The 12,100-nt window shown below is 37.5% G+C and overlaps 1 protein-coding gene across 9 annotated transcripts in view; it reads right to left on the bottom strand.

Annotated features, from left to right (window-relative positions):
- LOC5564449 (protein still life, isoforms C/SIF type 2) overlaps positions 1–7,806 on the bottom strand; it is a 560,183-nt gene extending 552,377 nt beyond the window's left edge. For 6 of the 9 annotated variants that reach the window (XM_021842091.1, XM_021842094.1, XM_021842097.1 and 3 more), the window contains exon 1: positions 7,315–7,795. The gene's annotated coding sequence lies outside the window, so the exon portion shown is untranslated. Of the gene's footprint in view, positions 1–7,314 lie in introns of all 9 variants that reach the window. The other 3 variants (XM_021842102.1, XM_021842103.1, XM_021842095.1) reach the window with 2 other exon arrangements.
- Positions 7,807–12,100: the final 4,294 nt, after the last annotated feature.

The following is a 12,100-nucleotide window of genomic DNA, read 5'->3' as shown; positions in this document are numbered from 1 at the left end:
CCAGCTTGTACGGCAATTTTTATGCTTAATTTGATACAGAATTCAAACTTCATGTGTTATTTGCGATTTTAAAAAGGTAGAAATTTTTTGCTGGTTTAATAAAGTTCTGTTTGTTGCCATATAAGAGAAACAAACAATTTTGTATAGAAACTGCAAGCATGTTAAAATATTTAGTCGATTTAAGCTAAGTTTTATCGTGTTATTTACATCAAATTATAATTATAAGCCTCATTTGGCATACACATAATGTTCTTACTATATCACTTATATTAAAATCTATTTGAACAATTAGGAAATTGGGTTTCACTCATCCCTGTCTAAATAGGGCTCAAACGCGTTGACCATAAAATCACCGATAATACTTACTAATTTACAATCGGTAGTTTTACTAAAGACCTCACGGAAGCGAAAAAATCATCTCCACCTTCGAGAGGATACAAAATCTCTTACTCTTATGGGCTCGATTTTCATTCCACCAGCAAGTATCTGAGTCGGATTATGCTTCAGCTCCAAATCCTCGAAGAGCACTGCAGCAGCTCCAAAATCAGACCAGAAAAAAAAAAATCACTCGTTGCCTTTGCCCTTTCGCTAAACTTCTGCTGATGCTGGTTGGTTGGCAATTCTCGTGATGACGGCGTCGTCGTGACGCCCTGCTGCTCCTATTTTGCTCGCTTCTCTATGACGTTCTTCGGTGGTTCTGAATCCGAGACAGAGGAGATTTCCAATAGAGAGCTAATTTTGTTCAGAATTATGTAGAAGGTTAAATTGAATGGATCTTTTTCTTCTTGGCATTAACGTCCTCACTGGGACAGAACCTGCTTCTCAGCTTAGTGTTCAGTGAGCACTTCTACAGTTATTACCTAAGAGCTTTCTTTGCCAAAGTTGCCATTTTCGCAATCGTATATCATGTGGCAGGTACGATGATACTATATGCCCAGGGAAGTCAAGAAAATGTCTACTATGAAAAGATCCTAGACCTACCGGGAATCGAACCCAGACACCTTCAGCATGGCTTTGCTTTGTAGCCGCGGACTCGAACCACTCGGCTAAGGAAGGCCTCAATGATATATTGGATGAATAAACATTTTGTGCAGCCTATCAACAAGTTCCACATCTTTTCTAACAGTGCGCCTTTAAAACGCACAAATTCATACGGGATACGGGATTAATTCCGTGAAATACTCATATGTATAACTGTTGTTTGACAGCCTGGGTCCATAATAAGAATGTTGACAAATTTGACGTTCCTATTATGTACCCTCCATTTGATTGCCATTTTCATCGGCGCCCTGCCGACGTGCTTATTTTGGACCTACCTGAAATGCTATTATGGACCTTCTTGTGTGGTTTCATTGGGGGTTGGACATTTCGCATAGAGACGTTTCGCATACGGACGTTTGTTACGGATTGTTTATGTGAAATATGTGTTCTGTGGTTGGGGTGTAACCTCTTTCTACGACCGCTATCGGGAGGTCGTAAAAAGAATCGGTCATAAAAGAAAATCAGGGTTATAATGAAGTTTTTGAAAAATACTACATCTAGATGTGGAAATACTGATCCGAGATGTTTGGCAAAGTTGAAGTATTGATTTAGAACTTTCCAAAATGGCCATTCAATATTTCATATTCTGATAATAGATGGCAACACTGCTCGATTGTTATCAAAATAGCCAATTACATGGAAATGTTTTATGCAAATACCAAAAGATTTTAATCATACTGAATGTTCTCCAAAGTTGAAGGAAGTATTGCGTGCTATACAGTCAGCCGTTAATGTGGCTGGCAATACTGTTTAAGAAGGATTAACTTTTGTTTAGTGGATAGCTCAAGATCCTGACCACTTCGGAAGATGACGTCTTCGGCAAAGTTAATCAGTAGCTCAAGAACTATCATTAGAAAAGTAATGAGATTCGTAATTTTGCCACTAGGCGGCGCTAGTGAGCATGAATTATTTTTTGTAGTTATCTCATGATCCTGATCTCTTAGGAAGATGCGTCTTCGGCAAGGTTGTTCAGTAGCTCAAGGGCTACCATTATTCTAGTACAAAATTTCGAGATTTTTCCACCAGGCGGCGGACTTTTTGTTTTGTCAATATTTCAGGACTGTCAACACATAGAAAGATGGCGTTTTCGGTAAAGTTATTCAGTATCTCAAGGACTATAATTATTCCATCCATGCGGTTCAAGATTTTGCCAACATGCAGTGCTAGTAGATAACTTGCTTCAAGATGTTGTTATCAGACAGTGCAAGTTAGCATGAAACTTTTGGTTTGGCAATATAGGTATGTTCCGTTGTTATCACGTTCCGATTTTGTCACGCTCCTATTTTGTCACGTTCCGATTTCGTCAACAAATTATTCCGTTTTTATCAACACATTTAATTGTCGAAATTTTTTGAACATAAATTATATACTTATTTTGTATCAATTTAAATACTTTTCAATAGCCTCAGAGTTAAATTTTCGACATTATGTTAATGTTGAACTCCTGCGATACATGGTATGTGTTAAGTTAAATACGATTCAATAAATTTTAAATCCATCCTATCCACTAATTGGAGTTTTCAAACTATGCATGGTCTGTTGGACAAGAACTGCAATATTCTTTTCAAATTTATAAAATATTTTGTTTGAGAAAATAATTCCGTTTTTGTCACGTTCCGTTTTTGTCAATTGAAAATTGCCGATCGTGTTGATAAAAACGGAACATACCTTTATTTCGATTTTAATGCTTTTTAAAATAATAGCGTTCGAGCTACTGGGCAACTTTGCCAAAGACAGCATCTCTTTAAGTGGTTAGGATGCTGAGATAACCTTAAAAGAAAAATTTAATGCGCAATAGCGCCGCCTAATGGCAAAATTTTGAATCGCATGGCTATGCACTTAAGCTTCTAAACAACTTTGGCGAAGACGCCATCTTCCTAAGTAGTCAGGATCCTGAGATATCAGAAAAACAAAATTTCGATACCCTTTAGCGCCGCTCAGTGGCAGAATTCCGCATTTCAATGACCACCGCATATTAACCCATGATCTACTGAGCAATTTTGCTGAACATCATTTCCCTTTATTTTGATTACTTTTTAAGATATTGATCATTCATGAAAACGGTTCGTTAGCTGAATTTGGGTCGTAAAAAGAGGTTGGAGTGTATATCGACAAATTTTCGGCTTTCGATCTCACATATGATCGATATTCACGCAGTCTGGACTGTTTTGACCTTGTAAAGATAGGCCAATGAACAAATTATTTTTTTAATGGTATTTTGATACAGATGCATTGTGAAATTTGCGAAAAAGTTAGACGTCTTCTCGGTGAGAATCTAACTGACGACTCCATGTTCACTAGATAGGGCGCTTTACAAGAGGACTTATGGACGCAAAAGTTAACTTAAGTTCGATTTTAACTCAACAATCACGTAATTCTTTTATTTCAATATACAGCCATTAACGCCGACCCTCAGTAGGATCCGTCATCTTTGAGTTCTTCTTTGTGTGAATGTTTTTTGACAATACATGTACAAATCTGATAGAACGTGCATTCAGTTTTTCAATTACTTTTTTTACACTGATTCTCATCCTCCTACTGACATTCGGTGGCAGTAAAATCAATTTCACTTGTGAAAAAAATCATTTCCATCAGAAAACCCAACAAAAACATCCGAAAATGCAAATGATGTATTTTTTTTTAAATGACAATCATGATTCATCAACTGGAGGTATCAATTTGCCGTTTTCTTACACCACTTATAAAAAAATCATTTGAAATTTTCTAAATTCAATTTTCAATTTCAGTTTCTCTAGGTGAAATTGAATTTTGAAATGACACTGAAATGAAACTGTGGGTGAAACTGACTGTGTGCGTGTGTTGCACTCACTCTCTTTCTCGTCACATTCGCTCTCATAATCAGATTGGTTTCGTGCTAGCGGAGTTTGTTTATGCTCGCAGTGTTGCCAACCTTCCAAATTTGTCTGGAATATTCCAGTTTTTTGAGGCCCCATTTTACAAAAATCTGGAAGATCTAGATAAAATTTGAAATGCATTTGTAAAGTGTTGTAAGGTTCTCCATATACGGTATACACAATCCAGACTTTTCTAGATAAGTTTTCAAAATCTTCCAGATATATGGAAAATTGGCTTGGCTTCCCTGTTTGTTCGTTTTCGCACTGATCGGGTATCATTTGTCTGAATTTTTACGACAATGATTGAAAGACCACACACTACTCGCCAACGACGTGTTGGATGAGATTTGTTCATTTAATCTAATTGCAAAGTATATGTAATGTTGTTTTTCGATACCGTAATCCGGGGTAACATTGATCATTTTTTTTTAATATTTCTTAAATATTTCGTTTGATAATGCAAATGTTGCAAATTTTATATTTTCAAAATAAGTACTGCCACCCATAGCTTGAGACTATATACTGTATTTTGTTTATTGAAAGATTTAAGCATGTTAAAATAAATGTTTTAAGTGATTTTTTGATTTAGCTGATATGGGGTAACATTGATGACCTATATAAACAACGTTCGGTTTTATTGTCGTTACTTGCTTAAATCATGGCCCCTGAACTCGAATATGACGGCCAAACGCTTACAAGTCATTTATTTTTTGATTTGAATTAAAATTAAAAACTCCTCAAACCACGGAATATGCCTCAAGGTAGGCAATTTTCTAAGGGAATTTTACATTCTTAACAGTAATTAGGTAATGTTGCCTAATTGAGCATGCTTATAAAATTTTTGACAATGGAATCTTTTTCGAAGATGCCATTTTTAGTAAGAACCGCATTTTCCTTGCTTATATCGTTTGCAGAACTTATGTGCGACATGAATCTACGGTAGTGTCATCCTTAATCATTAAAATCATTTTTTCGAAAAGTTGACAAATTTACGCATAAGGTAAACACAATTTTCTCAAAAATATTCACTTTTATTAGCTCATGAATATAAGAAAGAGAAGCACCATTTATGATTTAGATATGTTCCATCAATAAATGATAATACGAACTTTTTACGAGATGAGTCATTCCGATCAATGTTACCCCGCTGATCAATGATACCCCGGATTACGGTAGTTGTTAAAACCTCCACTTGGCTGGTTAGCCGTAAACAACGAATCATAAATAAAAAAGTATCTAAGAATATTTTTATTCTAAGTCCTTGGAGAACGTTTTCTTGAAATTATCAAAAAAAAAAAAACTTGAACCTATCTGTCTGAACACCGACCATATGTCAATCATTGGCCATCATTTACATTACATTTTTAGATTACTATACAAGTAAACTTGATAATGTAATAGATTTGGTTGCACTTATCATGACATATTTGCCAAAGCTCAGGACAGTATACTATTCAATATATTAAAGTATAATTGATTTTTAAGGGATGTGGATTCACCCAAAAAATGTTGATGTCAAGGGGGCGTAAGTCTAAACAAGTATGAGAAACATTGATATAAAATGACTGATAAAATCATAAAAAATATGTTATAATCACATATTAATCCATAGATCTCAACTTGTTTTATCAGTAATGTACAAAAATAATGAATATTTAGAATTTCACTGCTAAATTCCTCACACAAATAGTAGGAAAAACCCTACTTTAGTGGAAACATGCTTTGAGGTTTAGGGACGAAATGTCGAAAAACAAAACGTCGAATGCCAAAACGTCGAATCCCAAAACGTTGAAAGGACAAAACGTCGAAAGCGGTTAATTTTCAACATTGTTTGCCAGACATATTTTTTCACATCGGGGTCGATTGAATATGCTGTGAATAACGTTTGGCACATTATGAATCATGTATTCTTCCGGAAAAGAATCATTCCTTCTAGAAATTTATTTTTCATCAATATCTTTCTTTTCGACGTTTTGTCTTTTCGATGTTTTGTCCCTTCGACGTTTTGTCTATTCGACGTTTTGGCATTCGACGTTTTATCTTTCGACGTGTTGTCACCCAGCCATGCTTTAGGTTTGTTGCAAATATCATCCGATCCCGACCAGAACCATATAACAAAATTATAACACATTCCTATCAACAGCAGTAAAAAAACAAAAGTTGATAAAATTTTGTTATCAAGATGGCTTTTTTTTTCAACTTGTTATATTTTTAGTAACACATTTATAACAACATTTGTTATATTTTTGACATCGCATTTATAAGTTCGTTACAAATAGCATCTGATATCATGAACGATAACATAGTTTGCAATCATTTTGTTATTTTGTAACATCCTTGCAACACATACTGTAATAATTTTGATATAATTGTAACAAAATTTGTTATATTTTAGTTTGCTTTGGTGCAAATTATGTTAGATTTTTTGTTATTTTAACTACTAACGGTACATGTTTTATAACAACTGATGATATAAAAAAATCATATCAGGGGAACACATTCTGTTATAATCTTGTTTCTTCCGTCTGGTCGGGATGTCAAGAACAGTAACATAATTTGCTATAATTTTATTATTTTGTTACATCCTTGCAACACATTCTGTAACAATTTTGATATAATTGTAACAGGGTTTGTTATATTTTAGTTTAATTTGGTGCAAATTTTGTTAGAATTTTTGTTTTTTTAACTACTAACGGTACATGTTTTATAACAATTGGTGATACAACAAAATCATATCAGAGGAACACATTCTGTTATAATCTTGTTTCTTCCATCTGGTCGGGGATGTACCACTATAGGTTTAAAAATTCTTGTTTTACGCGCAAAGTTCATAAATGTTCAATTGCTTGGATCATTTCAGCATCGAATATCACAGAAGAAAAATGACAAAATCCACAACCTCTACTATTGGAGCTAACTCAGCTAACAGCATTTACTCTTTGAATTCAAAATCTCGAATACTAAATGTGATACGAAAAGTTCTTCAAATCCCTGAAATCACCAATATCTTTCACTATCACTGTAAGAAACACAAAAACCCAATACCGCTAGCCTCCACTCGGATCCAGCATCTCATTCCGTTCGGGTCAATTACCGAGCATCACACGACACGTGACGTCTTCTTCGTCTTGGATTTTTCCTCCCCAGCAGCTATTCTTTTTCTTCATTGCTGCTACATGCCAGCAGTTGGTTGTTTTTGTTATCATCAGCACATCTCGCTGTTCCCACGCAAGCGAAAATCCTGATGCTGCTGCTACTGCTGATGCAAATCTTCCGAGGATATGTCCACTCCCAAACGACACCGTTTTGCATTATAATACTACTACACAGGAGCACATCCCACATGCACCGGAAACTGTACCAACAACCACTCCCAGCCCCTTTGTAAACCATCCCTGCCCCTTCCACTTTTGCCCACCTTATAGCATCGGTGCACTTTGCATTTCCCAGTAGCAGAAGCAGAAGCAGCTCTCGAAGCGGAAATCCCTTGGCTGTGATTGCGCTCAGGTCCACCCTGATTTTCTTCTTGCACTTCTTGGCGGGTTTCCTTTTGCTAGTTGGCACACTTCCGCGACGGCGAAATACACCCCAGAACGACCGAGGAGACTGTTTGCAAGCCCCCCGAACTAGGGAACGGATAAATGGTGCAGCAACGCAGCGGAGGAAGACGACGCCCTAAGGACGATATCTGTATTTTGGATGTATCCTTCCTGAGCGTTTCTTGCTTTTCTCACACCACTTGCAGCCCGTATTCCAATTTGCATTAGTTTTTCACTGAACAATTCACCATTACACTGCACAACAACACGGTTTCAATTTGGTGTAATTCGACACCACTCGAATCAAACGACCCGGAGATTCGCACGTCTGCAGCTCGCGAGCGCTTCGATAGGATTATTTATTTAGGTTCGATTCGGCAGGCGACCAACCCTGATTTTCCCCTGCGAAAGAAAAACCGATGACTTCGGTGTCCTACTCGTCCTCGTTCGTCATTGTCGCATGGTTGGATGTGTGTTCTCCGATGCTCCCGATTTTATCGTGATTCTCTCCGTTCTCCCAGCTATTTGGTGGATTCTATGCATCCTCGAGCGGGATTTGGAGTTGAGGAAGAACGGGTGTTGGGGCAGATTATTTGGTTTACATCGATTGAGGGACGAGGAGCTCTCCGCAATTTGCGCTGAAGTGAGACATTTTGGGTGTCTTCGGCTGTGAAACAATGTCGGCCAGACTGATAGTGGAAGTGGCAGTGTTGGCATAGATCAGGGTGAATACAACTTCACCTGAATTTAAAATCATGGACCAGTGTCTTCCTTAGCCTTGTGGTTACGTCCGCTGCTACAAAACATAGCCTTGCTGGGGCTCAATTCCCGGTCGGACAAGGATCTTTTCATAATGAAAATTTCCTTGACTTCCCTGGGCATAGAGTATCATCGTGCCTACCACATAATATACAATTGCTAAAATGGCAACTTTCACAAAAGCGAGCTCTCAGTTAATAAATGTTGAAGTGTTCAAAAGCATACCATTGCATAGACTCACTGTACATATCAATGGTTGCTACTCCGTGATTGATCGGAAGTGGTATAAATTGCACTTCGATCCAAATGAATAAGGGATGGGGTTTTTCGCTTACTCTAGAAGTGCACATCTTAGCAGATCTCACTTTATTGATGAATAACGGCGCCAGCCAAGTCCTGACAATCAGATCAGAAGGAATGCTAGTCTGTGATAATTGTCGCTTATAGAGGTCGATAATACCTCTGCATCTCTACGATCACGATGGGACGGGTGTTGATAAGAGAGAGAGGAAATATAACTAGGAGTCACCTTTGGTCGGTGATACGATCAATGGATGAGAAGGGATAAAAGCAACCCTGACTTAAAACTAATTTTGAAATTTCATTACTTGCGGTAAAAAGATATGGGTAGAAAATTAACTTATATCCACCCAGCGTTCTAAAAATAGGACAGAAGCCCTGAGTGCACAGCATCCTATAAATAGGACAGTACTTTTAGTGCGAAAATCTTGAAAATAAATAGGTGATCGAACAAGTGGTAGGGTTTCGGCTCGATTTCCCGCGCGATAAACTACCCAGACAACCAAAATGCACGTATAACGAAATCACCTGGAGGCTTTGTATGTGCCAACTTTCACTTATAAGATGTCGCGAAAAGACCTTCTACGTACAAAAGTGGAGGCGATATGCGTGATGAATAATAACATACATTGCGAGTGCATAAATATTCTACCGAACTAACCTGTGATCTTACACGGGTAAAAATGCGGCACTCTAAAACGAGAGAAAAAGTCATTATTTCGGGAGGAAGGTGTGTTTTCATGTTATGTTAATACACCATGATCAAAAGTCATGAAATCATGAAGCATTTTACCGTAACGCCGGCTGTACGTTACGTTTTCAATTTTGAGCGAAGAAAAATGTCAATTTAAATCTTCAAATCATGAAACATTTATGCAGGAACCATGAATAAAATTCATGGAAACATAAGCACTATTCATGAATTTAGTCATCTGTCATTTATGATTCCTATTTTTGCTTAGCTTAGCTTAGCTTAGACTGACTACACATATCAATGGTTGCTATTCCGTGATTGACCGGAGTCAGTGAAAATGCACAAAGAATCAACTAGAAGATCGGCTGGGATTGGCCATAATCTTCTTCAGTGTGCATAATTCAGTGCCTCTATTTATACATGGTCAATAACGGCGCCGGCCACGTCCTTGCAGTCAGGTGGCATTGGGGGAAGGAATGTTAGTGTGTAACCTTTGCTATTTGGAGACCGTGTTTGCCTCTGCATCTCCACAAAGGTTACTGGGAGGGATGTTTGTTAATGGGGAGGATCGTTGGGTCACAGGATTCACTTTGATAAGCGATTAGACCATGATAAATAATTATTGGTGAGATATAAACATGCTTATATGTAAATATTATTTTTTCATTTGATATGAACAATATCTATGTAGAGAAAAATTATGCCGACACTTGACGTGACGAACCTTTCAAAGTTTGTTGAATAAAGTGAACCTTTCGCAAATCTACACTCGTAGTGTCGAACCATTCAAAGTTTTTTTTTAATTACAAAAATAAAGGTAAAAGGAAAAAGGTGTTTTGAAAAAAAAAAAAAAAAAATTAGACATTAATAATTTTTGAATCAGAGTTTATGTCGACACTCACAGTGACGAACCTTTCATAGTTTGTTGAAAAATCATATTTACGTCTCACCGTTGTAACGATTAAAGGTGCAGTCATACATATTTTATAGATTAGAAATAGTAGCATGAAACGAGCTCACCAATTGATCCGTCATCCTTGAGCAGCAACAATCCACTTTCAGCTTCACTCATTTGATCGGCTATATAAAAGCACTCAGAGAAAATAGGCGCACGACCCGAGAGGGAAAACAACTGACGACTGCTCGGGCTTTCTTGCTGCACTGCCCAGGAGCAAGTGTCAACTTCGAAAGATCAAAAAGAACTAATCGAACGCGGCACTTTTTCACTTTACCCGACCGATCGCGCGACATGTTTGATCCTGCCCTCATCGCCGGCTCCCGTAGGAGCAAGCGTCAAGGTCGAAGGATCAAACACAACTAAACGATCACGCCACTTTTTCACTTTCACTCGACCGACGCGCGACATGTTTGATCCTGCTCTCATCGCCGGCCCCGTAGGAGCAAGCGTCAAGGTTGAAGGATCAAACACAACTCTGTCATTTATGATTCCTATTTTTGATGCGAAAAGTGGCAATTTCGGTCATGAAATCATGAAGCAGGATCTGATATCATGAACACAGTTCATGAAAACATGAGCACTTTTCATGTATTTAGATGCCTGTCATTTATGATTTCGATTTTGGTGCTGAAAAGTGGCAAATTGAGTCATGAAATCATGACGCAGGATCCCTGAATCATGAACTCATTTCATGAAAACAGGCATTATACGTCAATTAAGATCCCAGAATATAGTTGCCATTTGTAAACAAATAAAACGAAGATTAAAAAAGTTACGGTTTTTGTGCCGGTAGTTTCGTAATAAACCGTGAAAACATTCCAAAAACGTCAACATAACGAGTGCCACATCTTCAGCAGGAACACTTATATTCGTTGGTTAGGTTTGTACGCAAAATTTTGTTTCGAGCATCAATTGAATTGGCAAATGGTCTCTGGGCTCACAAAATGCTGGTGGATTACATGAGTAATGGAACACTTTTTAACGACGCGGATGCTGAAAGTGGAACTGGAACATTCGGCCACCGAAGGACTTTTGTGAGCTTCCAAGCAATTAAAATCGCCGACAAGCTTGTCAAGCAAAATCTTTGCTCGAAGTCAAACATTACCCGGTTCTGCATAGTCAGGAAGAAGTAAGTACATTTTGGAACTATGTGGGAGCTCACGGAAATTTCGTCAAGAACGTCATCGATATGATCACATGGTTCCGAAGAACTTAAACTTGTTCAAAAACAAAACTTTTGTTATAATTTCACTAGAAAACATCACCGATCGCCATGAGACACGTTGACTAAGGTAAAGAAAATGACAGTTAGATTTGTGTAACGCCCTGAGCATACAAATTCTTCCATAATAGTCACAATTTCATGACTTTAAGTCATGATATCATGAAACAAAAAATCTTATGAATTCATGACTTTTTGTTCATGATTCCGGCAACGAATTTTTTTCCGTGTATGTGGCTTAACTTATGATAATAAATGTTGATTTGACAGCTGCTACGGATTGATTCGACTTACTTTGTACGAGTGTGCGGGACGAAGCAAAATGTACAAATAAACTCAGAAAATAAAAAAGTGTTTTATGCGAGGAAACTCATCAATCTGACGAGTTTATCCACGGTGTTTTGCGAGTTTGATGTAATTAGTATGAATAAACGAGTTATAACGTGAACTTTCATGCGATTTCTAGTTGTCTGGGTAGGCTTTTATGGAATTACATATTCGTTAATTGACTTAAACTTTTTACACATAATAATTGACGTCTACAGTATCCTACGTTGTGTTACAGTCTAAAATATATCACAGTGATATGCGGTGTGTTCATGTGGAGGTAGTGATGGAAGAGCTCTGCGTCGACTATGCATTCCGCAGAAGCGGCGCACATTGGTCCAGTTTTGAAAAATCATGGCATAAATTGCACATTCTCAAAATTTCACTATTTTTAGCAATTACAAG

The sequence above is a fragment of the Aedes aegypti genome, chromosome 2 (assembly GCF_002204515.2).
Source record: "Aedes aegypti strain LVP_AGWG chromosome 2, AaegL5.0 Primary Assembly, whole genome shotgun sequence".
NCBI lineage: Eukaryota > Metazoa > Arthropoda > Insecta > Diptera > Culicidae > Aedes > Aedes aegypti.
The sequence above is the reverse complement of the archived record's forward strand: the minus strand, read 5'-3'. Positions and strand labels throughout refer to the sequence as shown.